This window comes from Mustela putorius, unplaced genomic scaffold (genome assembly GCF_011764305.1).
Source record: "Mustela putorius furo isolate JIRA1106 unplaced genomic scaffold, ASM1176430v1.1 tig00003987_pilon_pilon_pilon, whole genome shotgun sequence".
Classification (NCBI taxonomy): domain Eukaryota; kingdom Metazoa; phylum Chordata; class Mammalia; order Carnivora; family Mustelidae; genus Mustela; species Mustela putorius.
In genome coordinates this window covers 13200264-13224415 of record NW_025422126.1, presented here as the reverse complement: position 1 = coordinate 13224415, position 24152 = coordinate 13200264, and the positions used below count along the sequence as shown (strand labels likewise).

Sequence of the window (24152 nt, the reverse complement as noted above, 5' to 3'; positions counted from 1 at the left end):
GAAAGGAGGGAAGGAAGATGCCAGTACTTAGAGATAGGGTTGCTGTGAGGATTAAACAAGGCCCTGTATGTCAAGGCTCAGTGTGGTGCTTGTCACCTGGTAGCCTTCGAGTACATAGGGACATCCTGGGATGGGCAAGGCAGCCGGTAGCTCTTAGCTGTTATTGGGGAGCCAAACTAAAATTGACACGTGGTATATGGTGACAGTATTGTTCTGAATGCAAAATTGGGATTCATGGTCTGAGAAAGAATTTATTGATTTAATTGCAAAGTCTTACCAAAAAAGAAAGAAAGGAAGAAAGGACAATATATATATATATATATATATAGAGAGAGAGAGAGAGAGAGAGAGAGAAATAAAATATTTGGTTGCCCATTTAACACATTATCTCATTATAGTGTTAAATTTATCAGAAGTCATGATTATCTTAGGAAAGCTAGGGGTTATGGATCTTTTAGGCTATTTTTGGGCCAATATTAGCTTTTGGGCGGCTTCCTCTTCTTACCTTCTCTTTTTTTTCCTCTTCCCTCTTCCCCCAATTACACAATCAAGTTTCCGATTTTATCTGTGAGAGTCATTTGAATTAGCCATGTCAAATGTTAATTGTTTTGGCAGAGAAAAAGAATCTTGGACAAGCTTTTCCTTCTAAGACTCAAAAACTTATATTTCTAAGAGCTGACTTTGGAAGGAATGTTACTGGTCTGGAAAATTCGGATAGCAACCTCAGAAGGAATTCATGCCCTAGAGGAATTGGGAGTGGGGTGGGGAGCTCAATTTCCTTTGAGACAGATTGAAATAAATAGTTCTTTCTGAAATAGTAATAAAGATCTATTTATTTCCTTCATTTTTTTACTAAAAGCTTTAAAACATGAATTATGATTAAGTTCAAAATAGATTTAGCCCAGGCACCAAAAAAAAACCCTTAACTAATCCTGATTAAAAAACATTTATAAAAACTTGGACAGGCTGCTTTGCTGAATGACATGATCCTTACTATAACGTTTAAGTTGGCTCCTTTGATGTGACAGAATTTCCAGCTCATGAGCTGCAATTGTATAGCTCAAGACTCCACATTAAGTGATACCAATCCAGAGTCATTGTTCCTGCTGTGGTAGGGTCTTTCTGTGTTGACTGTTACCTGCTATAAATTGTCTGGTCTCAGAATTTTTCGTGTTCTTTGCTTTTAAAGGTACCATGGCCAGGAAACTAAATGGCATGTTGATATGTGCAAGCTTTTTTTTTTTTTTTTTTAAAGTAGTCTCTATGCCCATCGTGGGGCTCAAACTCATGACCCTGAGATCAAGAGTCACATCTTCTACTGACTGAGCCAGCCAGGTGCCACCAAGTTACTTTTATTATAGAACTTAATAATGATAATAATAATAGCAAACATTTTTTATGATGTGCCAAGTGGTGTGCTACTTTCCATAAGTTACAGCATTTAGTTGTGGTGAAACCACATGAGAGATCCAAAGCTCTGAGAGCTGAAGTAACATGCCCAAGATTATATGACTAGTAAGAAGCAGATCCAGAGCCAGAAATCAGAGCTGTCTGACTGCAGAGCTTGTGCTTTTCTGCTGTGTGAAATGCCATTTTGCAGATTGGTGTGGAAGATGATTACTTTTTCGCTTCATCTGTGGAGAAGAGTCCTGTCTTATTTACTTGATGGGTATTTATTGAGTGTCCATCACATGTTAGTCACCTACAGAAGATTAAAACCCAGGCTTTGTCATTAGGAAGTTCACATTCGGTTAGCCTGGGTGGCTCAGTGGGTTAAGCCTCTGCCTTTGGCTCAGGTCATGATCTTAGGGTCCTGGGATTGAGCCCTATGTGCACAGCTCCTTGCTCAGCGGGGAGCCTGCTTATCTCCTGCCTGCCATTCCCCCTGCTGTGCTTGTTCTGTTTGTCCCTCGCCCTCACTCTCTCTGTGTAAAATAAATAAACAAAATCTTTAAGAAAAAAGTTCACATTCAAGTAGAGGAGATAAAACAGTTTCCTCCCTATATACGCATGTTCATAACAGAATTATTCACAATAGCCAAAGGGTAGAAGGAACCGAAATGTCCATCAGCAGGTGCATGGATAAGTCAAATGTGGTATGTACATATGGTAGTATATTACTCAGCCTTGAAAAGGAAGAAAATTCTAACATATGCTACAACATGGATGAATCTTGAGGACATGCTAAGAGAAATAAAGCAGACACAAATGGATTAATATTTTATGGTTACACTTATATGCGGTTCCTGGAATAGTCAAACTTACAAAGACAGAAAGAATGGTGGTTGCCAGGGGCTAGGGGGAGGGAGAAATTGGAGAGTTGTTATTTAATGTGTATAGAGTTTCATTTTTGAAAAATGAAAAAATTTTGAAGATTGGTTGTACAGCACTGTCGATATACTTAACACTACTGAACTGTACACTTAAAATGATTGAGATTATAAATTTTATATTACATATATTTTATCCCAGTTTTAAAAATGCAGACAGATATCCCCCCCCCCGACATTATGTGATGAAACATTAATTAGTGCATCAAGAAGGACTGATGAAGTCATAGGACTTAGAGATTCTTTCTAGACGGGGTGGATCAGGTGAGGCAATGGAAGATGGGTCAGATTTATGTAGCATTGAGGAAGGTGGAAAGGGCAACCCAGGTGAAGGGAACAGTGAACAAAGTTATAGAGACTTGGTCCTGCTTAAAGATCCAATTCTGGCAAGGAACAAATCTCCAAATGACTCTGTAATTATGGGTGTCCCAGCCACCTTGCATGTGGGCAGAGACTTAAATGCAAAGTCTAAACCAGGTCCATGAAGTTGTGGTATGCTGGACAAGGACTCATTCATGATTCATTCAGTCAACATATATTTAGCACACAGTGCCCATGCTATGCTAGTCACTTTATATATGCTGGCAGATGTAGTAGTCCCAACAACTCTGAAGTTATTAATAGCCCTAATTAACAGATGTAGAAACTGTGACTCAGAGAGATGAGGTAACTTGCCCAAAGTCACATGACTGATAGGTGGTCGAAGTAAGACTTTGCCTGTGTAACCCATGCTGCCTGTGTCCACTAAGTTACACTTTCTACTCTTGGGGTGAGTGTGAAGTGATGTCTGCCTTTCAACTCACAGTAGAAGTGGCATGTGACTGCTACCACTTGTCATCTTCTTGCTGCTTTTGAAACTACCTTGACAGCTCTGAGACTCTGCTTCCTTATCTGTGAAATGAAAACCTTGTATTGAACTAGATTATTTCTAAGTCTTCTCCCAGATCAAAAAACCCTATTTATTCATTCTTTTATCCATCTATCCATCGATCCAATAACAATCTGGTATCTATTATATAATGGGTACAAGCTGATGGGTGCTGGGACTGGTAATTGAGATTTGACAAAACACGGTTCTTGCCTGAAAGGAGACTGTGGGCCAGGGAAGGAGATGAAATGGATGGTTATTGTACAGTATGGCCATAGCACTGGTAAGGGTGTATACAGAAGGCTGGAGCATAGAGAAGGGGCATTTGTCCCTGCCTTGGATAAGAGGTTGTCAAGAGGAGAGGAAGTCATCCCAAAGACCAGGAAGGTAGTGAGGAAGACTGTAAGAATCTCATCCATCCTGTTGTTCCAGTGGTTATAAGCACAGTACATATTTATTACATTTAGTTAAGCTTTGTTGACTTTAAAGGTCCTTTTGATTTTAAGCCTTGTGGAAAGTTTAGTTGAATTTAACAGTTAAGTGCAGCCAAATATTGATATTCATCTCAAGCTGGTGACCCAGCTTGAGAATTTGGAGAAAGATTATAAAGTTGAAGAGAGACCTAGGAGTTAATTTTTTTTTTTAAAGGGAATTTAGGAAGCATGGGGTAGCCTCGTAAGAGACTTAAGGGCCCAGGGTTAATTTGAGGTGTTCACAGCTGAAGTCATAGATGATTATATTTCAAAGAGATGAGTGAAATGTCTAGCATTGTATAACACATGTGATTCTTTCAAGACTACTAAGGACTGGTGAGTTGCTAAGTATTAGAATGATTAAGTATCAGAACTCTAATATCAAGGAATTGAAATGAGGGTTGGGTGGGGGAAGTTAAAAGAGCTAACATTTAGTGCACAGCTAATACGTAAAGGCATTGTGCTATGCCTTTACGTTTATAATTTTGTTTTATTCTCCCCACAGTCTTATAAGGTAGGTGTTCTTATTCTTCACAAATGTGGAAACAGTCTCAAGGAGGTTTGACTTGCTTGTCATAGCTAACAGGAGACAGCAGGGACTCAAGTCCAAGTTTTTAAAATTAAGGCCTTTACCTTTTCTGCACAAGCTTCTTCAGGTTTCTGGGTTTTGTATTTCTTTTTTTGGAAAAGATTTTATTTATTTATTTGACAGAGATCACAGGTAGGCAGAGAGGCAGGCAGAGAGAGAGGAGGAAGCAGGCTCCCTGCTGAGCGATGCAGGGCTTGATCCCAGGACCCTGAGATCATGACCTGAGCCGAAGGCAGAGGCTTTAACCCTGAGCCACCCAGGTGCCCCTGGTTTTTGTCCTTCTGGAAAAACAGCACCAGGGCACAGGGCTTCCCTGTCATCCTTGGAGCCTAGAAAGTGGTGATATTTAGGGTCGACCAGCTCTTAAAAATATCCAGCATACTCAAGGACAGCTCTCCCAGCTTTCTGTATCTTCCTTCTGAAGTGGTGGGTCACCAGCTCGAGATGAATGGCTCTTACTAAAATACTGATTCCCCCTCCCCACCCCTTTTTTGCCTTTCCCTGGTAATTTATGAATGGCAATTTCTCTCTTAGAAGTGGCTCATCAAAGTCATCTGAGAAAATGCTGTTTGAAGCCAGCTCAGTTTGTGTATTTAATCCCTCTCCTTCCCCAACAAAGGGTCACTTCACATCATTTGCCCCGGATTCTGTCTTTGGGGTCCTGAGAGAGCTTGTTACCAAGCTCCCAGAGGCCTCCAGCTCTGAGGTTCTGACAGGATCACATAGAGGTCTCCACTATTAACCCCTTACGTTTCTGGCTCCTTCATCTCTCAAAAGGTTTCCCCACGGGCATAAGCTATGGTGTCTTCTCAGGGAGTGTTTCCCCAGCTTATTTCGGAAGCAGGCCAGGCTTTTGGCTCTGGGCCTTTAACCCACTAGAAAGTTCCCACATGTGGCTGCACGAATAGCAGACTGTCCGCCAAATGGGTTGATGAATTATGGTAGTGGGGAAAGGTCTCCAGCAGGCTTTTTCTCTGTCCTGGTATTCCACAGTTTGGGCTATAGTGACATGGACAGAGGATGTGGTGTAAAGAGACTGGAGCTCAAGTCTTGGCTCAAGGCATAAATCTTGGGGCTGTGAGACTTGACCTGTTTGAGCCTGTGTTCTTAGCTCCAAATGAAGGACTGATGGCAACCCTAGCTTCGTACTGTTGTTGTGAGAGGCAAATATCTCGATGTATAGTATTGACGTAGTGTATAACAAGCCCATAGAATGTATAACAGATGTCAGTGCTTGTTGTTATAAAACAAATTTGGCTCAATGAGAGACATTTCTGGAAACTCTCTGGCCCCAGTTCCTGGCAAATCTTTTCATTGCTCAAGTAGGCACGCATGGTATCATTCTCGTGTTTATTTTTGTAATCTTTTCATTTATAGTCATAAACACTCCTAGAAGCTTTGTGATTCTTAAGTATTTATCTCTGAAGACTCTGGTCAGGGTTGTACGCTCATACCCAGAGCTAGTTGCCTCAGAGTAATTATTTGGATTCTCAGAGCTGTATGTGGATCCATTTCCCAAGAAATCCTGGGACAGCAGAGCTGGCTGTGTATGATAAATGAGGTTTGTCTTGCTTGCTAGGATTCGGATGGTCTCAAATACCTAAGGGTATTTGAGAGTAGGTAAACCCCAAAGCAGGACTATTATAACTTCGTGTATGTTTCTGGTAATGAGATGAGAAGAGTACCTTACTGTAAGTGGTTTGAGTTTAGAGCTAGAAGCCTTTGGAAACTGACAAGTCTTGTGTATTGTCATAAATTTGTTAGGATTATTACTCTGTTGTGAGAAATTTTCTAGGTATTCCTCAGACACTTGGGGATTGTTGCTTACTATATTCTTGCCATTTCAGATGGTTGTATTTCATTCTTCTTGGCTATGTTTATCAGAGCTCTTTGAATTGGTAAATGAGGGGCACCTGGGTGGCTCAGTGGGTTAAAGCCTCTGCCTTTGGTTCAGGTCATGATCCCGGGGTCTGAGATCGAGCCCGGAGTCAGGCTCTCTGCTCGGCAGGGAGCCTGCTTCCTCCTCTCTCTCTCTGCCTGCCTCTCTGCCTACTTGTGATCTTTATCTGTCAAATAAATAAATAAAATCTTAAAAAAAAAAAAAAAAACACAGCACAAAACCAGAAACCCATCCTTTGAAATCGCACAAGGTATATGCCCAGGGGTGATTTATGGGTGCACGGAGAAGGAACATTAAAGGAATAATTGTTGGCTGTTTATTTTGGAAAAGTATGTGTACTGAGAGCAGAACCAGGGAGGTTTATTTTCTTTTACCTTCCTCCAACTTCCATTAGTGTTAATAGGATCATATATTCTAGACTTTACTTGGCTCATTGCGCTCACATGAATGTTTGAATTGTTTTGGTATTGTATACGAGCAGCAAAAGGGAAAGAGGAACAGAATGCTGAAAGCTAAATTATTCTATATACCTTATTTTGGATGGGATTTATTCTCTTGAGACCATTAAAATTATCTGATTAGATTATTCTGATTGGTACATCTAGACAGCTTTATAATTTGTTTGTCTGAAGTGGTTTGTTCAGGGGATGGCTGAATGTGTTTTGTATTTGGTGGAACAAGGTGAGTCTTAATGCGGGTTATCTAAGCTTTGGGCCATCACAGGTGTCGCTGTTATCCAAAGGACCCATGGAACTGCGTGTTCCCTTGGGATAAGTTGACACTGGGGGCATTTGTTAGGCCATGATTTGATACACACTGACCCAACTTACCCTCCTGGTGGTAAGGGATTCAGTTCCTAAGGTTGCGGTTGCAGATCCATTTATTCAATTAAGCAAATAACAACTGAGGTCCTGCTGTTCCTTGGGTATTGTTTCGGTCTTAGAAATACTCTGTGTGAGGAGCCAGAATCAGACTGCTCGGAGAAACCCTGTACAGTTAGAGTGCTAAAATTTCTGGGTTTGAAGGGACCTTAGAGACAATCTAATCCAGGATCAGCAAGGACCAGAAAGTAAATGTATTTGATTTAGGGGGCCATATTATGATCTCTGATGCAGATCATTCTTTTTTTTTTTTTTTTTTTTAACTATCATTTAAAAGTGTAAAGATCATTCTAAACTGAGGTGGGAGACATAAGCTGGATTTGGCCCATGAGCCATAGTTTTCCCACCCCTGATCTAACACATTCCTCCTCCCCTTTTTTAATCAAAGAAACTGAGAACCAGGGGGTTCTCTGTACAACCCTTCCCACCACCACCAGCAAGAACACATCTAGTTCTTGACCCTGCTCAATTGTTGACCTTTAATAAAGGATCCCCAGAGGTTCAGGCCCACAACTCAAATTGCCTACTTATGTGGCAAATACATAGTTTTGGTCCTGAGGGAAGAATGAATTTAATTATTCAGTAAGTCATTAGGTGCCTGCCACATTCCAGGCACTGTGTTTGGGACGGGTTGTAAAATTAGCAGGACAAAATCCCAGCCTTCCATCAGTTCAGGCAGGTATGATGCCCAAATGACAGCCTGTGGAGACCAGGAGTGGGTGTCTTTGGAGCAGAGGAAGGCACTCCTTCCTCAGTATGTGGGATGCTTCCATGGGTGTATAAATGAATCCACTCATTCATGTTTGGAAGCCACTACCCAGCCTATAGGAAGGGGAAAGAGACTTGGCTTCCTCCATACTTGCTTATTTTTTTCTGTGGGGACCGATACCTTATGATCCTATGTATGCATGGGTGGGTTATGAGATTAAAGGAACTAAGGTGAAAAAGGATAAAGACAGTTTATCTGGCACTGGCTTTGTTGTACCAGTTTATCCAGTCAGTGGCACTGAGACACAGATGAAAGCATGAAAGATCAATCAGAGAGCCTTTTAATATTTTCGAGCTGGAAGGGATTTTATAGGTCACTTGGCAGTACCCTTTCATTTAACAGATAATGAGCATGAGGCCCAGAGATGTCAGATTTCTTACTGTGGGTCGCACGCTAATTCATAGAATCTCAAGAGTTCTAAAGGCCCATAACAGATGGAGTAGAACTCTCCAAATAACAATAAAGAATAATAATCAGAGCCAACATTCTTGAAAGTTTATTGACATGCCTAGTAATACATATTAACCTCATTTAATTCTGACGATAACTCAATGTAATTGGGGTAAGATTACCATCCCCGTTTTACAGCTGAGGAAACTAAGCTGGAAGAGATTAAGTAAAATGTGTTCGAAGTCACCCAGTCATTAATAGTAGAGCCAGGATTCAAGTACCAAGCTCAAGGGCTTAACCTGCTCAGAGCCCTTTACTCCCACTTAACTGCGACAACTGAATGGGAGCTCAGTGACTGAGGAGACCCGTGCCAGGTCTGTGGATGTCTCATCTTTTGGCCAGATGTATATGCTAATATGCAGATGTGGGCCAGGAAAGCCTGTTGCTCTGCAGCTGTCTTTATAGTGCCCCAGAACAGTTTTGAGAATTAATGTGCACAGTAGAATTCTGTTTCAACATCAGAGTTCCCTTGAAGACAGAGAGCCTGGTTGGTAATTGGTTTCCCTGATTCTGCCGAAGTTTGTGGGGGCAACTGGAAGACTCTCTCTGCATGTGTTGCCTTCTTCCTGTTGCGCAATCATTTAGGTTTAAAATCGTAGTTTCAGGGGCACCTGGGTGGCTCAGCAGGTTAAGCCTCTGCCTTCGGCTTAGGTCATGATCTCAGGGTCCTGGGATCCAGTGCTTCATCGGGCTCTCTGCTTGGTGGGGAGCCTGCTTCCTCCTCTCCCTCTGCCTGCCTCTCTGCCTACTTGTGATTTCTCTCTGTCAAATAAATAAATAAATAAAATCTTAAAAAAAAAAAATTGTAGTTTCAAACTGTAGTGTGAGGCATCCTGGGGTGTGTGGGCCAAAGAACTGAGGGAGGCTGTAGGAAAAATTGGGCATGGATTTGGCTTTGATCCAAATAATGTCTAAAACAAATATCTTTTGCTGCATTAATTTTTTAGTTCTGATAAATGAGAACAGCTGACTCATTAGATGTACAGTAACTGTGATGCTTGTGATGTTTTCTTTCTGTTCTTGCAGAAGTTGAATGTTTTTCTCACCTGACAATGGTAATACATGGATTTAGTTGGAGGTTTTTTGTTTTTTGTTTTTTTAGCCAAACACATTTTTACAGATTTGTAGAGGTTATTCTAAGAAAACCCTCTACCTAGATTACTGTTTTGTTTATAAGGAGCACTATAGGCTTTCTTTGCCATTCATTCATTGTAAGCAGGTTTCTCTATATGGCAGAGGAAAGCCTGGGTTCTTAGATTTCAGCTCAGAAAGCTATATCCTTTGAACCTAGGCCCCTGGGTTGGGATGTATAAGTCAATACACAGCATTGATAATTGCTGCATATCACTTGGAGGAAGATCCAAATTAAATAAAGAAGGCTTTCATTAGGTCATGAAAAAACAGATTTAGGCTCTCTTGGTAAGAATCTTGAGGGATTTTGCAGAGGGAAGAGATGTAATACAAGATAGTCTTCTCATTTGTAGGCTTTGAGAAATCCCTTAAAATAGAGAAACACATGAATATTTGTTTTCTAACAGAAAATAATTCAAAGACCTGCCCATGTGTCTTGCCAAAGCTTTTTTTCTTTTCATGCTTCAGCCAACCCGCCAGAAAATTTTTTTTCTGATTATATCAGGAAGAAATCTCACTTAGTGATTGCACGCTGTTAATACCTGCTTTATTTTTATTTTTTTTTAAAAGATTTTTATTTATTTGCGAGAGAGAGCATACAAGTGGATGAGGGAAGGGGCAGAGAGATAAGCAGGCTCCCCTCAGAGCAAGGAGCCTGATGCAGGACTACATCCTAGGACCCTGAGATCATGACCTGAGCCGAAGGCAGCCGCTTAACCAACTGAGCCACCCAGGCATCCCTATTTTTAAGAGTCTTAAGAATATCTCACAACCTACCATTTGTCTAGTTATTTATCTGTTATTATATACAGGTTAAACTTTTTTTTTTAAGATTTTTATTTATTTATTTGAGAGAGAGAGAGATCACAAGCAGGCAGAGAGGCAGGCAGGCTCCCCGCTGAGCAGAGAGCCCAATGCGGGGCTCAATCCCAGGACCCTGGGATCATGACATGAGCTGAAGGCAGAGGCTTAATCCACTGAGCCACCTAGGCGCCCAGGTTAAACGTTTTTGGCAAGAATTCTAAATAGCTCATTTTGTGTACTCCCTATTGCTGTGTGAGGGGATGTTAGTTTATCCCATTATTGGTGATGCTCAATGCAAATAAACATCTGGCTAAAGTGGGGTCCTGCCAGATTTTGGAATCATAAAGGTGTCATTTCCTGGAGATAGATTTGCATTAAGTTTGGTACTAAAGTTCTCCCAGATATGTTAACATACATTTATTTTATTTTAGAAGGTTTTATTTATTTGAGAGAGAGTGTATGTGCATGAGCATACAGGGGAGGTGGACTGGCAGAGGGAGAGAGAGAATCCCAAGGAGACTCCACACCTAGTGCAGAGCCCGATGGGGGCCTCGATCTCACAACCCTGAGATCATGACCTGAGCTGAAACCAAGAGCTGGCGCTCAACCAACGGAGCCACCCAGGTGCCCCTATCAATATTTATTTATTAGATACCTATTGTGCATCTAGCCTTATGTTTAGTACTGTGATGAATCTAAAAGAATTAGATAAAAAAGAATCTATCTGAAGGAATATGTAGGTTCCTTGAGAGGGTAAGTTATTTTTTAAAAAACTAACAAGTAAAGGAGTGGTGATTCTTAAGTTAACAACTAGTTTATAAAAACTTTTTATTGATGTATAATATACATAGAGAAAAGTACACTTGTAAGTGTAATAGCTTGATGAAGTTATCAAACTGAGCACACCAATGTACCCAGCACCCAGATTAAGAAACAGAATTTAGGGGCACCTGGCTTAGTTCATTTATGTATTCAACTCTTGATTTCAGCTCAGGTCGTGATCTCAGGGTCTTAAGATCTAGTCCCATGTCAGGCTCCATGATGGGCATGGAGTTTGCTTAAGGTTCTCCATCTCCCTCTCCCTTTGCCCCTCCCTCCCCAAAGAAATGGAATATAAGCACATCTCAATAAGTCTGATTTTTAAAAAGATTTTTATTTATTTATTTTGAGAGAGAGAGAGCATGGCATAGGGGATGGGCAGAGGGAGAGGGAGAAGCAGACCTCCTGCTGAGCAGGGTGCCCTATTTAGGACTCATCTGAGGACCCTGAGGTCATGACCTGAGCCAAAGGCAGACGCTGAACCAACTGAACCACCCAGGTGCTCATCAATGAATCTGATTTTTGTGTGGAACTTATATCCAAATGATTGTTGACTTTTTCCATACCAACTTATTTATGAGTGGCCCAAAGAAATCAATATCATTTTAAGCCTAAAATGGTGTTCCCTAACTTGATTGGTTTGGGGATCTATGCAGCTTGATTCAGAGTAATTTTCACAATGTGCATCCAAGATAGTCTCTCCTTATTCATTCCTGTCTCAGAACAGAAGATGACCTCTCCTTTCGCATGGATAGCTTCTTCCCTCTGCATTCCACCCTGCCTCTCTTGACTTTCCTGGGTCTGGTCCTTCTCTTTCTTCCTTGTTTCTCCTCCATGTATCCTTGGTCTTTGGTTTCTCCTTTCCCTTAGGTTCCTTAGCAGTCATCCTCCTGGTTCTCCTCACCAGGCTGCTATTCTCCCTCTTTTTTGTCACCAAACTTCTTAAAAGACAAACTCCTCTTCCTCTCTAACCCGTTCATCCCAATGCCACAATTCTAGGGAAGTTCATAAGCAAACTCCTACGTGTTAATCAGCCTTTTCTAAAGCCCTTGTTTGCTTAGATATTTCTGCTTCCTGTTGAAGGCTTTTTCTTCTTTTCTATGAGACTGTCTCCTTCCTTGGCTTCTATTTGTGTGTTCTTAGTTTTCAGCTACTACTCTGAGTACCCCTCTAACATTGAACTTCCCAAAGAAAGAACAGCAGTAATTCTGGCTTCTGTCGGTATGTCTGAGAATGACTTTTCTTAGGACCTTTCTTCATGGGTAATAGATAAATATCTGAATTTATCTGTGTTTGGAAGATAATGTTTTTTTTTTTTTAAAGATTTTATTTATTTATTTGACAGAGAGAGATTACAAGTAGGCAGAGAGAGAGAGGAGGAAGCAGGCTCCCTGCTGAGCAGAGAGCCCGATGCGGGACTCGATCCCAGGACCCTGGGATCATGACCTGAGCCGAAGGCAGTGGCTTAACCCACTGAGCCACCCAGGCGCCCTGGAAGATAATGTTTTTAATGGCAACCGCTCAATGAAATTAATGTAAATTCTGTGTTACCCTAGTTTCTCAATGCTGTACCTGGTAAGAACTCAATATGTGTTTGTTGGAATCATTTAATCATTCAATTATTCATTTATACGTTCAATAAATATTTACTAAATGTCTAGTCAGTGAATTGATTGTTAAGTTCCACAGTAGGTTACATTTTTATTTATTTGTTTTTTTAAGATTTTATTTATTTGACAGAAAGAGATCACAAGTAGGCAGAGAGGCAGGCAGAGAGAGGGGGAAGCAGGCTCCCCGCTGAGCAGAGTCCCATGCAGGTCTCGATCCCAGGACCCTGAGATCATGACCTGAGCCGAAGGCAGAGGCTTTAACCCACTGAGCCACCCAGGCACCCCGTAGGTTACATTTTTAAAATAACTAAACTTCTATCTAAATATGTATTCTTTATCTTTTTTTCTTTTCATTTTTTGTTGATGTTTGCTTGTCCCCCCCCCCCCCATTGAGCAATTACTAACTATATGACTCTTAGAGAAGTTATTTAACCTCTAGAAATCTTTACTTTTTAAAACAGGGATAACAGTGGTATCTGCCTCCTGGGTTGTAAAGATTAAGTGGAAAAAAATGCACAGAGAGCACATAGCACATACTAGGATATAGCAATGACTCGATAGATATTAGTTATCATTATTATTCTTTTTTAAAAAAAAAGATTTCATTTATTTATTTGACAGAGAGAGAGATCACAAGTAGGCAGAGAGGCAGGCAGAGTGAGAGGGAGAAGCAGGCTCCCTGCTGAGTAGAGAGCCCGATGTGGGGCTCGATCCCAGGAACCTGAGATCGTGACCTGAGTTGAAGGCAGAGGCTTAACCCACTGAGCCACCGAGGTGCCCCTATCATTATTATTCTTGCTGTAATGGTTCAGTAGTGGACTTTGGTCCTCACGGCAAATTAAGCATTAGTCTTCCCATTTTTCTTTCTTTTCTTTCTTTCTTTCTTTCTTTCAGTCTTCCCATTTTTCCAAGAAAGTAATGGAGACTCAAGAGGATTTAAATAACTTGCCACAGGTCACAGAGCTAATAAATTGTAGATCTTGGATATCTGATTGATGGCTTGTGCCTTTTACAAAACTATATAAGTGTACACCAGTATATCCTATGCTTCCAGCATCTTGTAGGACACTTAGAAGTAAACTAGAAGTCACTTTAAAGCTTTTTTTTTTTTAAAGATTTTATTTATTTATTTGACAGACAGAGATCACAAGTAGATGGAGAGGCAGGCAGAGAGAGAGAGAGGGAAGCTGGCTCCCTGCTGAGCAGAGAGCCCGACGTGGGACTCGATCTCAGGACCCTGAGATCATGACCTGGGCCGAAGGCAGCGGCCTAACCCACTGAGCCACCCAGGTGCCCTAGAAGTCACTTTATAGTGGCTGAAATAAGCTAATGCTGTTCTTTTGCTTTCAAAAGGTAGGACATATCAAGGAAGTTCTGCCTGATTGGGAAAACTCCAGCCCTAATGGTCAGATTTAACAAAGATTGTATCTTAAAACCACAGGATCTTAGGGCTAAGAAGGATTTTAGGCTTAGAAGGATTTGCCCACCCAATTATTGAATTTTATTGCTAACCAACCAGCCACGGGGTCATTTGATTTATTCTTTAACACTTCCAATGACAGGGAAGTCATTGCCACCTGGAGGCAGCTCTTTCCCCTTTCCACAGCCCTGACCACAAGACTATCCTTCTCCATCCAACATCCATCTGAACTTCTGTGTCTGCCTTCCACCTGTGGATTCCAGCTTAGTAGTGGATGGCCACATGAAGTACGTGGAATCGCTGTTTCCTAGGTCAGCTTTTTAGATTCTTGATGTTTATTCTCCATTTTTCATTCTCAGCAGCTCTTCACCAGATTGAGCAGCTTCAAACCTTTCATTTACAGCTTCCCCAGAAAAAAAAAAAAAACAAAAAACTAGATCTACTCTTTTTTTTCTTTTTAGTGTAAAAAAGAGTAAAATCCATGACTATCTCATGAGCATTTGGCTTTTCCTTCAGTCTTTCTCATTATGCTTGGTACTTCCTTCTACCCAGTTATTCAAGCTAGGATCCTAGGAGTTTGTTTCTTTACTATTCACATAACAGTCCATCAGCTACTCTTTTTGGTCCTATCTCCAAATATAAAATTCATCTCTTCTACCATCACCCCAATCTAGTCACCAGATCCCTCTCCAATTTCTAACTCCGGCCCCCTCCTTGCCCACAACAAGTAGAGTTATCTCTTTTTTTTTTTTTTCTTAAAGATTTTATTTTATTTGAGGGAGAATGAGTGAGAGAGAACATGAGAGAGGAGAAGGTCAGAGGGAGAAGCAGACTCCCCAAGGAGCTGGGAGCCCAATGCGGGACTCGATCCTGGAAGTCCGGGATCATGACCTGAGCCGAAGGCAGTTGCTCAACCAACTGAACCACCCAGGCACCCTAGAGTTATCTCTTTAAAGCACAAATTCATGGCATTTGGGTGACTCTGTGGGTTAAGTGTCTGAGTCTTGATCTCAGTTCAGATCTTGATCTCAGGGTTGTGAGTTCAAGCCCTGCCTTGGGCTCTACATTGGGCATGGAGCCTACTTAAAAACAAAAACAAAATCAAAAGCCCAAATCAGATCATGTCAGTCCTGTAATTAAAACTATTCTCTGATTTCTCATTGCCCTTACAACAAAATTGAGACTCTTCTGTGGTCAGCAAGGCCCTGCGTCATCTCAAATATTCTTCCGTGTTATTCATTCAGCCTTGGTCCCTGGTGGCCTTTATGTTCTCTAGACATGACAAGCCTTCTCTGGCAGCCAGCCCTCACACTTCTTGTAACTTCTGCCTGCACTCTCTGCATAGCTTTGCAAATGGCTGGCTCATTCTCATCCCTCAGGTCTCAGCTCAGATACCACTTCCTGAGAGAAGCCTGCTCTGATCCCTCATCAAAGGCCCTAATCTCATTATTTTGTACCTTCCTTTCAGATCTGCCCTGCTTTTCTTGAGAACGTAAGTTCTTTGGTGACTGGACACCGGCCTTCATGTTAGCAACCATGTTTTCTCTAAGTGGCATTGTAGGTGCCCTTGGAAGGTACTTGATAAATATTTGCAGAATAAATAAATAGCTTGTAATTGACTGGGTGTAAGGGTGTTGGAATCATATTAAAAAAATGGATTTGATTCTGAAGTTGCCATTCCCTGTGTGATTTGGGGCAAATTATGTTACCTCTTCGGGCTTCAGTTGCCTTATCTGTATAAAAGCAATCCTAGGGGCACCTGGGTGGTTCAGTGGGGTAAGCCTCTGCCTTCAATTAGGGTCATGATCTCAGGGTCCTGGGGTCGAGCCCCACATCGGGCTCTCTGCTCAGCGGGGAGCCTGCTTCTTTCTCTGTCTCTGCCTGCCTCTCTGCCTCCTTATGATCTTTGTCAAATAAATAATTAAAATCTTAAAATAAAAAGTCTATGACCTCAGTAAGTTAGGTTTAATCACTAAAAAAGAAAAAGTTTTAAAAAAATAAAAGCTATCCTAGACCAAAAAACAAAAAACAAAAAAACAAAACAGTCCTATCTACCTCATGAAATGTTGTGAATATTTTCTTTGGATGTTGTGAATATGAATTAAGATACTGGCTGTGAGTGTACCTGCCATAGTACCTGTCACATATTAGTGTTTGGTCTCCCTCCAAGCCTGGCACTTCATTCTAAACATGTATAGCAGAGCTCTGTCAAGTCTGAACCTAATTACTGGAATGGTTCCTGTGGTGTGCCTGGGAGTACCTGACCCATAAGCCTGGGGTGACATGTCTGCATCTTCTCTCGGGTATCACTTGCCTGGCTGGGAAGCTTTTTTTTTTTTTTTTTTAAGATTTTATTTATTTATTTGACAGAGAGATCACAAGTAGGCACAGAGGCAGGCAGAGAGAGAGGGGGGAAGCAGGCTCCCTGCCAAGCAGAGAGCCTGATGAGGGACTCAATCCCAGGACCCTGAGATCATGACCAGAGCTGAAGGTAGAGGCTTAACCCACTGAGCCACCCAGGCGCCCCTGGGAAGCCAGTTCTAACCCTGAATATCAGCTGTTGTGCTGCGTGATGCTACAGTCTGATAACCCAGAGGTACCAGGCCCAGAGCCTTCGTTGGGGTGCTGAACACAGACCCCCAAAACACCATCAAACCTTACATTGTGTGGCCCATTTCTTGTCAAGATGGATTGGGATGTTCTGTCTAGACAGTCGTCTCCTTTGGGAAATCACGGTTGCTCTAAGAGGAGGCACATGGTCTACCGTTAAGAATACAAACTAGGCCTGTGAGCTGTTGGGGAGGGGAGGAGTTGCCGTGAGGTGGGTGGGCCAGTGCAGCCGAGCCTGCAGAAAGGAGCTGTCAGCTTCTGCACTCACAGGCATCTGGGGATCATTGCTGGGAGCCTTCTCCTGCACCCGTGCCGTGTTAACAGAGCTCCCTGTCCATAGCAAGGTACAGATGTCACTGTCAGCCTTCTCAGAGCCAGCGACTCTGTCCCCCCTTTGAGGAGTGCTTGGATGACTTGAAAGGTAACCCTGGAACGGGGACAGCCTGCTGGGGAGGGGGGGGGCTGAAGTCTTCATGCAGCTTGTCTGGTCAGTAGGACGACCTGCGTGACTCTCCTGTCAATTGTCAAGAGTGAGTGTTCTAACATGGGGCTCTAGAGTTAGGTAGACCTGGTTCATATCTTGGCAGTGTCATGACCTTGGCTGAGTTACTTGACCTCTTGCCTTAGCTTCCTCATCTAAAATGGGGATAATAAGGACTCCCTGTCTTACGTGATCGCTGTGAGGTTTAGATGATACAGTACACACAGAAATGTTAGTTGAGTTCCAGGCATAGTTGATGTTCAGAAACGAGTGTTCTTTTTATGAGGCAGGACAGGTTGGAATTTTGAGTTTATTCCTGATGAGCCTCACCCGTATTGAACTTGGGGCCTTGATTGTTTGCCAGCTAGGTCACTTGGGACAGCTTATTTAACCTCTCCACGTCAGTGTTTTTATCTGTCACATGAAGTTTATAATTGCCTCCTCCTAGTGAAGGTGAAATGAGATCAGGGTGCCTGACACATAGTAAGTGCTCAAAATCCTGTTTCTTCCACCTTTGGTTATTGAGTATCTGAAATACGGTCCCTTTAAGCTTGTTAAGATTCCTCACTAGCCTTGTATGCAGCTGTGTTCAGACAGCTTTGGCAGAAGGAAAAGCTTTTTTTTTTTTTTTAAATAGACTGTTTCATAATCTTTTGGCTCAGATCTGTTGCTGCTGCACCGTGTGCTTCTCAGGGTCCCTGGGTCCTCTGTAATCAGCATGTACCTTGCCTCTCACCTAAACGACCCTGGAAAGTGGCTGCCCTGGGAGATGTTGCTGAATGCAGAATGGATTTTCCTCCCTGCTCTTTGGCTCTTTGGGATGAAACTGGCTCAGGGATTCTAGGCCGCAGGGGGGAGGGGCTGTTGGGCCTGGACTGCAGTTGGACTTAGTGGCTGAGAGTTTTCTGGTTTTCATTAAAATTCTCTGGCTGTCTTTCGGGATGGCTCATTGGATATGACTGTGCATTGGAGGTGGTTGTGCCATTCTCTTGGCTACACACACCCAGCAAATCACAGTGGCCCTGAGGACGAGAGAGAACTGAAGGTGGACAACAGGCTGGCTAAGGGGTATAGCTCAGCAGTCTGTGTGATAAGGGGCCCCTGTCTGCAGCTGTATAGCATGAGTTTTACAAACTCTTCAATACAGATGGGGAAGCAGACAGCCAAGCTGGGAACGAGTTGCCGAAAGAATCCTCTCACAGCTTACTCTTGATGACAGACTTGTTCTTCAGGGCAGATATAAGTTTCCTGGCAGCTGTCAGAGGGTCCCCAAATGTGACATCAGTGACTGCAATGAGTCTGATCTAATCATTTTTCCTTAGGTGCTTATGCCCAAGGGGTGGGGGGTGAGTGGCAGTTCTCGGAGAGTGACAGAAGATTCAGTTTTTTAAGAGTTAATTGCTGGTAGTTGAAATCTCACTTGAGTTTAGAATTTGAATGTGAAAATCTGGCTTCATATGATGACTCTGCTATTGACTTGCTTTGTGATCTCAGGCAACTTACTTCCGTGGGATAAATTATGTAAAGCTAGTGGCATATCATATGTTCTCAGCAAGGGCTAGATGTTGTGATAAAGTACGCTAGATTTGACCTGTCACTCCAGCTCACCGAGCTATATCCCAGTTTTGTCATCTAAAACATTTGTTCAGCATCCCTCCCAGCTTTGTGTCATTTAAGAATTTGAGGCAGATGTGTTCCCTAAGGCTCTTCTTTCACTGGAGAAATACATCAAAACCATATTATTATGTTTCCCAGTGAGACGCTTACAACGTTGGATATGTCATCCCTAGGTAACTTAGTAGGGAAAAGGAAGGATTTTTTTTCTGTCATTCTTGATGGATAGGTTGTGAGAAGGACATTTTAATTGATCTTGGGTATAAATGTTCCTTGACTCCCAAGAGAGCATCACTCAGGCTGCCATTTGCCTTCAGTGTAAACTCCATTTCCCATCTTCTCTCCTTTTACTCTACTCTTCAAACCCTGTGTTCTAGCCAGAGTGGACTACTCACAAAGAATAATTACTGTGGACACTATTGGGTATACCGAAAAGTGTTCTAAAATGGATTTACAGCTTGAAGAAGAACAATAAAAAGAAAATTGGGCATCCACCATTCAGCTTATAAAATGGAATGCTATTGGTGCCTTAGAAGCTGCTTTTGTACCTTCTGCCCCCAAATCATGTCCTCTTCTCTCCTCACCAGAGTCAGTGATTATCCTGACTTCTGTGTTGATTATTCCCTTACTTTTTTCTTTAATGATTTAACTATTCATGTTTATATTACTGAACTGTATATTGGTTAGTTTTTTTTTTTAAAAGATTTTATTTATTTATTGGACAGAGAGAGAGATCGCAAGTAGGCAGAGAGGCAGGCAGAGAGAGAGGAGGAAGCAGGCTCCCCGCTGAGCAGAGAGCCTGATGCGGGGCTCGATCCCAGGACCCTGGTATCATAACCTGAGCCGAAGGAAGAGGCTTAACCCACTGAGCCACCCAGGCGCCCCTGGTTAGTTTTTTAAAACAAGGAGCAAGTACAAATCTAGCAAGCTTTGTAAGAAAAGGGCAATAGTGCCACTACTGGGTTTAAAAATAAGCTGATTTGGGTTCATATTGTGACTTTAGCTTCCCTAGAGGTTACAAAAGTCCTAATGGGGCAGTCAGTGGACAAGGCTGTAACTGGATCCTAGGAAATTTAAAGCCCACCATTATTAGGGCATCTGATGGCCATAGTGTGGGTCAGGCACTGAGCATCTGGTAGGGTGTGGTCATAGAGAATGGACTCTTCTGTCTTCTCTACCTCTCATTTTTCCAGCTGTCAGGGAGTAGGTCAGAGCAAAAACTTCCTTGTGGGGTGAAGTGAATGCCATCAGCTAATGCACACAGTCAGCCTGGAGGGGCCGAGCAGGTGCTTTATTAGCACAAGGTCGAGACCAATAGAGTCAGAAAAGAGTCTGAACCAAGTTTGCCTATCATTCTTGGGCAGGTTGAAAAGAGAGTATGCAGTTACTATCTGGAATTCTTTTTACCTAAAAATGGACCCCTAAATCTAATCAAGCCCCTATAGCTAACTTTGATTTATTGGAAAGATGGAAGAAATTAAACTACACTCTAAGGAAGCGAACAGATAAATGCAGATTTTTTGACAACTGATTTGGCTTTTGCAACAAGTCAGTGACATGAAAAAAATAATGTAACTTAAAAATTATAATCAGTGTAATGTTTGAATCTTTTTGGTTCAGGTAGTCTATGTGTTGGTCTGCAAAGGCTGCCATAACAAAATACCACATACTGCGTAGCTTAAGCAACAGAAACTTATTTTAATTTTTAAAAAGTTTTGAATTGGGGCTTCAGGGTGGCTCAGTGGGTTACAGCCTCTGCCTTCGGCTCAAGTTATGGTCCTAGGGTCCTGGGATCGAACGCCGCATCAGGCTCTCTGCTCCTCTGGGAGCCTGCTTCCTCCTTTCTCTCTCTGCCTGCGTCTCTGCCTACTTGTGATCTCTGTCTGTCAAATAAATAAGTAAATAAAGTCTTAAAAAATTAAAAAAAAAATTTTTTTTTTAAGGGAGAGAGACATTAGAGAGAAAGAACATGAGTTGGGGAGAGAGCAGAGAGGAGGGAGAGGGACAATCTTAAGCGCTTTCCACACTCATCCTGTAGCTCAATTTAGGGCTCAATCTCATGACCTTGAGATTATGACCTGAGCTGAAATCAAGAGTTGGACCAAATTTAACCAAGTGAACTGCCCAGGTGCCTCAGAAATTAATTTTCTCACTATGCTGGAGGCTGGAAGTCTAAGATCAAGGTGTAGGTGGGTAGGTTTTCCCTGAGGTCTCTCTCTTTGGCTTAGAGATGGTTGCTGCCTTCTTCCTCCCTCCTCACATAGTTGTCTTCTGTATACTTGTGGCCCCAGTGTCTATATGTTTTAATCTGTTTTCTTCTTGTAAGGATATTAGTCATGTGGGATTAGGGACCACCTTGAAGGCCTCATTTTAACTTAGTTACTATTTAAAAGGCCCTATCTCCAAGTATAGTCACATTCTGAGTACTGGGCGGGGGGTGGAGCTTCAACATATAAATTTGGGGGCCAGGGGAGACACAATTCTAATTATAAAAATAGTCTAATTATAAAAAAGCATTTCAGGGGCACCCAGGTGGCTCAGTGGGTTAAAGCCTCTGCTTTCTGCTCTGGTCGTGATCCCAGGGTCCTGGATTGAGCCCCGCATTGGGCTCTCTGCTCAGGAGGGAGCCTGCTTCCTCCTCTCACTCTCTCTTTCTCTCTCTGCATACTTGTGATCTCTCTCTGTCAAATAAATAAATAAAATATTAAAAAAAATTTTTTTAGAGATGTTGGGGAAGTTTTATTATGGCCTGATATCAAGGGTTTGCCGTTAGTTTTTCTAGGTATGATAATAATATTGTGATGATAGAGAATGAGTAATATAGAGGTGGATTCTGAAGTACGCTAAAATGAAATGGCATGATACGGAATTTGTTATAAAACATTTAAACGAAGAAAAGTAGAGAAAAGGGAGTGATTAAGTTAACAGGCCAAAATGTTCATATTTTGAATTAATGATGAGTATCAAGGGCTACTTTTCAGTATGTTTGAAAATTTTCTAATCATATATTTAAAATATTTAGATCAACAACACCAAAGAGCGTTTAATGCGGAGGGTTTTTGGTGATGAACAGCTTCAATATGTCTGTCCCTTGAGCTCTACTTCTGAAGTCTGGTTAGTTTCTTCATGTGGTGTTCATTTTGGGGTCCTCCACTGACTGTCTCTACTCAGTCCCTCTGTTCCTTGTATACCAGTTGGTGAAGGATATCCTTCGGGAACTTCTTAGGTGAATGGAATTTGAATTTCTAAGATCTTGTATATTTGAAAATATTTTTGTTCTGTTCTCATACTTGATACATAGTTTGGTTAGAAATAATTTTCCTTCAGGATTTTGAAAGTATTGCTTCATTGCCTTGTTTTTATTGATGCTGTTGAGAAGTTGGTGTTGAGAAATGTTTTAATTTCTTACTCTTTATATGTAGCCTGTTTGATTTTTCTCCTTTCTGAAAGCTTATGTAATCTTTTCTTTACTGTTTCCTGAAATTTCACACTGTGTTTTGTGTGCAGGATGCTTTGAATCAGGCAAAGTTGCATGCCTTAGTTCTTCAAAGTTTTATCAAATTATAATTTTTCTTTTTTTCTATTTCTTCTTGGGAATTTCTTTTACGTTTTAAAAAGATTTATTTATTTTTGGAGAGTGCGAGCACATTCACATGTGAGAGTGGGGAGAGGGGCAAAGGGAAAGAATCTTCAAGCAGACCCCCCCACTGAGCATGGAGCCTAATGTGGGGCTCCATGTCATTACCCATGAAATCATCACCTGAGCCAAAACCAAGAGTTGCTGCTTAACCGACTGTGTCACCGAGGTGCCCCTTGGGGATTTCTTTTATTCAGATATTGAACTTTCCCTACTAGTCCTCTAGACTATTCTTAACTGCTTCTGTTTTCCAATCTTTGTCTCGTGATTCTAGTCTCCAGAAGATTTTCTCTACTTCATTTTTTAATCCTTTTATTGAGGTTTTTTGTTGTTTCTGTTTTTGTTTTAAAATTTCTGCCTCTAAGTTGTCAATTTACAAGAGCTCTTTTTTTGTCTTCATGGTGTTTCCTTTATATAGCATCCTATTTGCATTTCGTGGCTATAATTTTATTTCATTTTTGTGAGAATATTAATGCTATTTCCCTCCCATCCTGCTCCCTGCCTCATATATAGTATCTATTTCCTTCAAGCTCCGTGTGTGTGTGTGTGTGTGTGTGTGTGTGTGTGTGTGTGTTTGCTCTGGTCTGTATCTTCATTAGAGGCGTTCCCAAGATGTCTTTGAATGTGATCCTTGGCTGTGTGGTCTAATTAAGGGTGGGGGGTAGGGAGACGGTAGGTTAAAAAAACAGAAAACAAAAACAACTGTTGAGACCTTGAGTGGTAAATGAAGGAAGCTGCTCACAAAAGACCACAGAGTATATGATTTCATTTATATGAAATTTCCAGAATAGGCAAATCTGTAAAGACAGAGAGAATAGATTAGTGGTTGCCTGGGGCTGGAGTGTGGGCTGGGGGTCCGGGGGCGGTATATGGATGGAGTGACTGCTAATGGGTAATGCTTTCTTTGGGGTGATGAAAATGTAAAATTTATCATGGTGATGGTTTAGAACTCTGTGACTATACTAAACACCACTGAATTGTACACTTTAAAAGAGTAAATTGAGTGAGTTTATCTTAATGAAGTTTAATGTTATATCTTAATCAACCACCCAGTGATGATGGTCGTACAGCTCTGTGAATATACTAAAAATCACTGAATTGAGGCACCTGGGTGGCTCAGTGGATTAAAGTCTCTGACTTCGGCTCGGGTCATGATCCTAGGATCCTGGATCCTTGATCCTAGGATCAAGCCCCACATCCGGCTATCCCCTCTCACAAAGGGAACCTGCTTCCCCTTCTCTTTCTCTGCCTGCCTCTCTGCCTGCTTTTGATCTGTCTGTCAAATAAATAAATAGAATCTTTGAAAAAAAAATCACTGAATTGTATACTTTAAAAGGGTGAATTGAGTATGGGAGTTAATATCTTCATGAGGCTGTCCAAAAAACCCAAAAAGCTGTCAAGAAACTGACTGTGGGCTGGAGATCATTAACCGTGGGCCTCACTGAAGTGGTGATGGGGTGGGCTGTTTGTTGGAAACCCCTGAGGCAGCATCTTCACGTTTTCCTCCGTTCCCATCTCTTTGCTGGGAGGGGCAAGAGGGAAGTCTCTAGAGGAGAGGGACTAGGACACTGTTGAACTTCACCTTCAGCAGACATAGTGCCCTTGTGTTTTTTATGTTCCCCGTTAACCATACTGGGTACTCCTGGACCGAGCCACTCTTACTTTTTATTATGGAAAATTCCAAAGATTACAAAGTAGAGAGGACAGTGCAATGAATCCTCATGTTCCTGTCACCCAGGTTCACCAGCAATCGTTTCATCTGTGTC

The 24152-nt window shown here is 41.8% G+C and overlaps 1 protein-coding gene across 2 annotated transcripts in view; it reads left to right on the top strand.

Annotated features, from left to right (window-relative positions):
- RAB30 (RAB30, member RAS oncogene family) overlaps positions 1-24152 on the top strand; it is a 74626-nt gene that overhangs the window by 13858 nt on the left and 36616 nt on the right. The window contains exon 1 of one of the 2 annotated variants that reach the window (XM_004763476.3): positions 16875-17075. The exons of the other annotated variant lie outside the window; for it this stretch is intronic. The gene's annotated coding sequence lies outside the window, so the exon portion shown is untranslated. Of the gene's footprint in view, positions 1-16874; positions 17076-24152 lie in introns of those variants that run through there. 2 annotated transcript variants of the gene reach the window in all.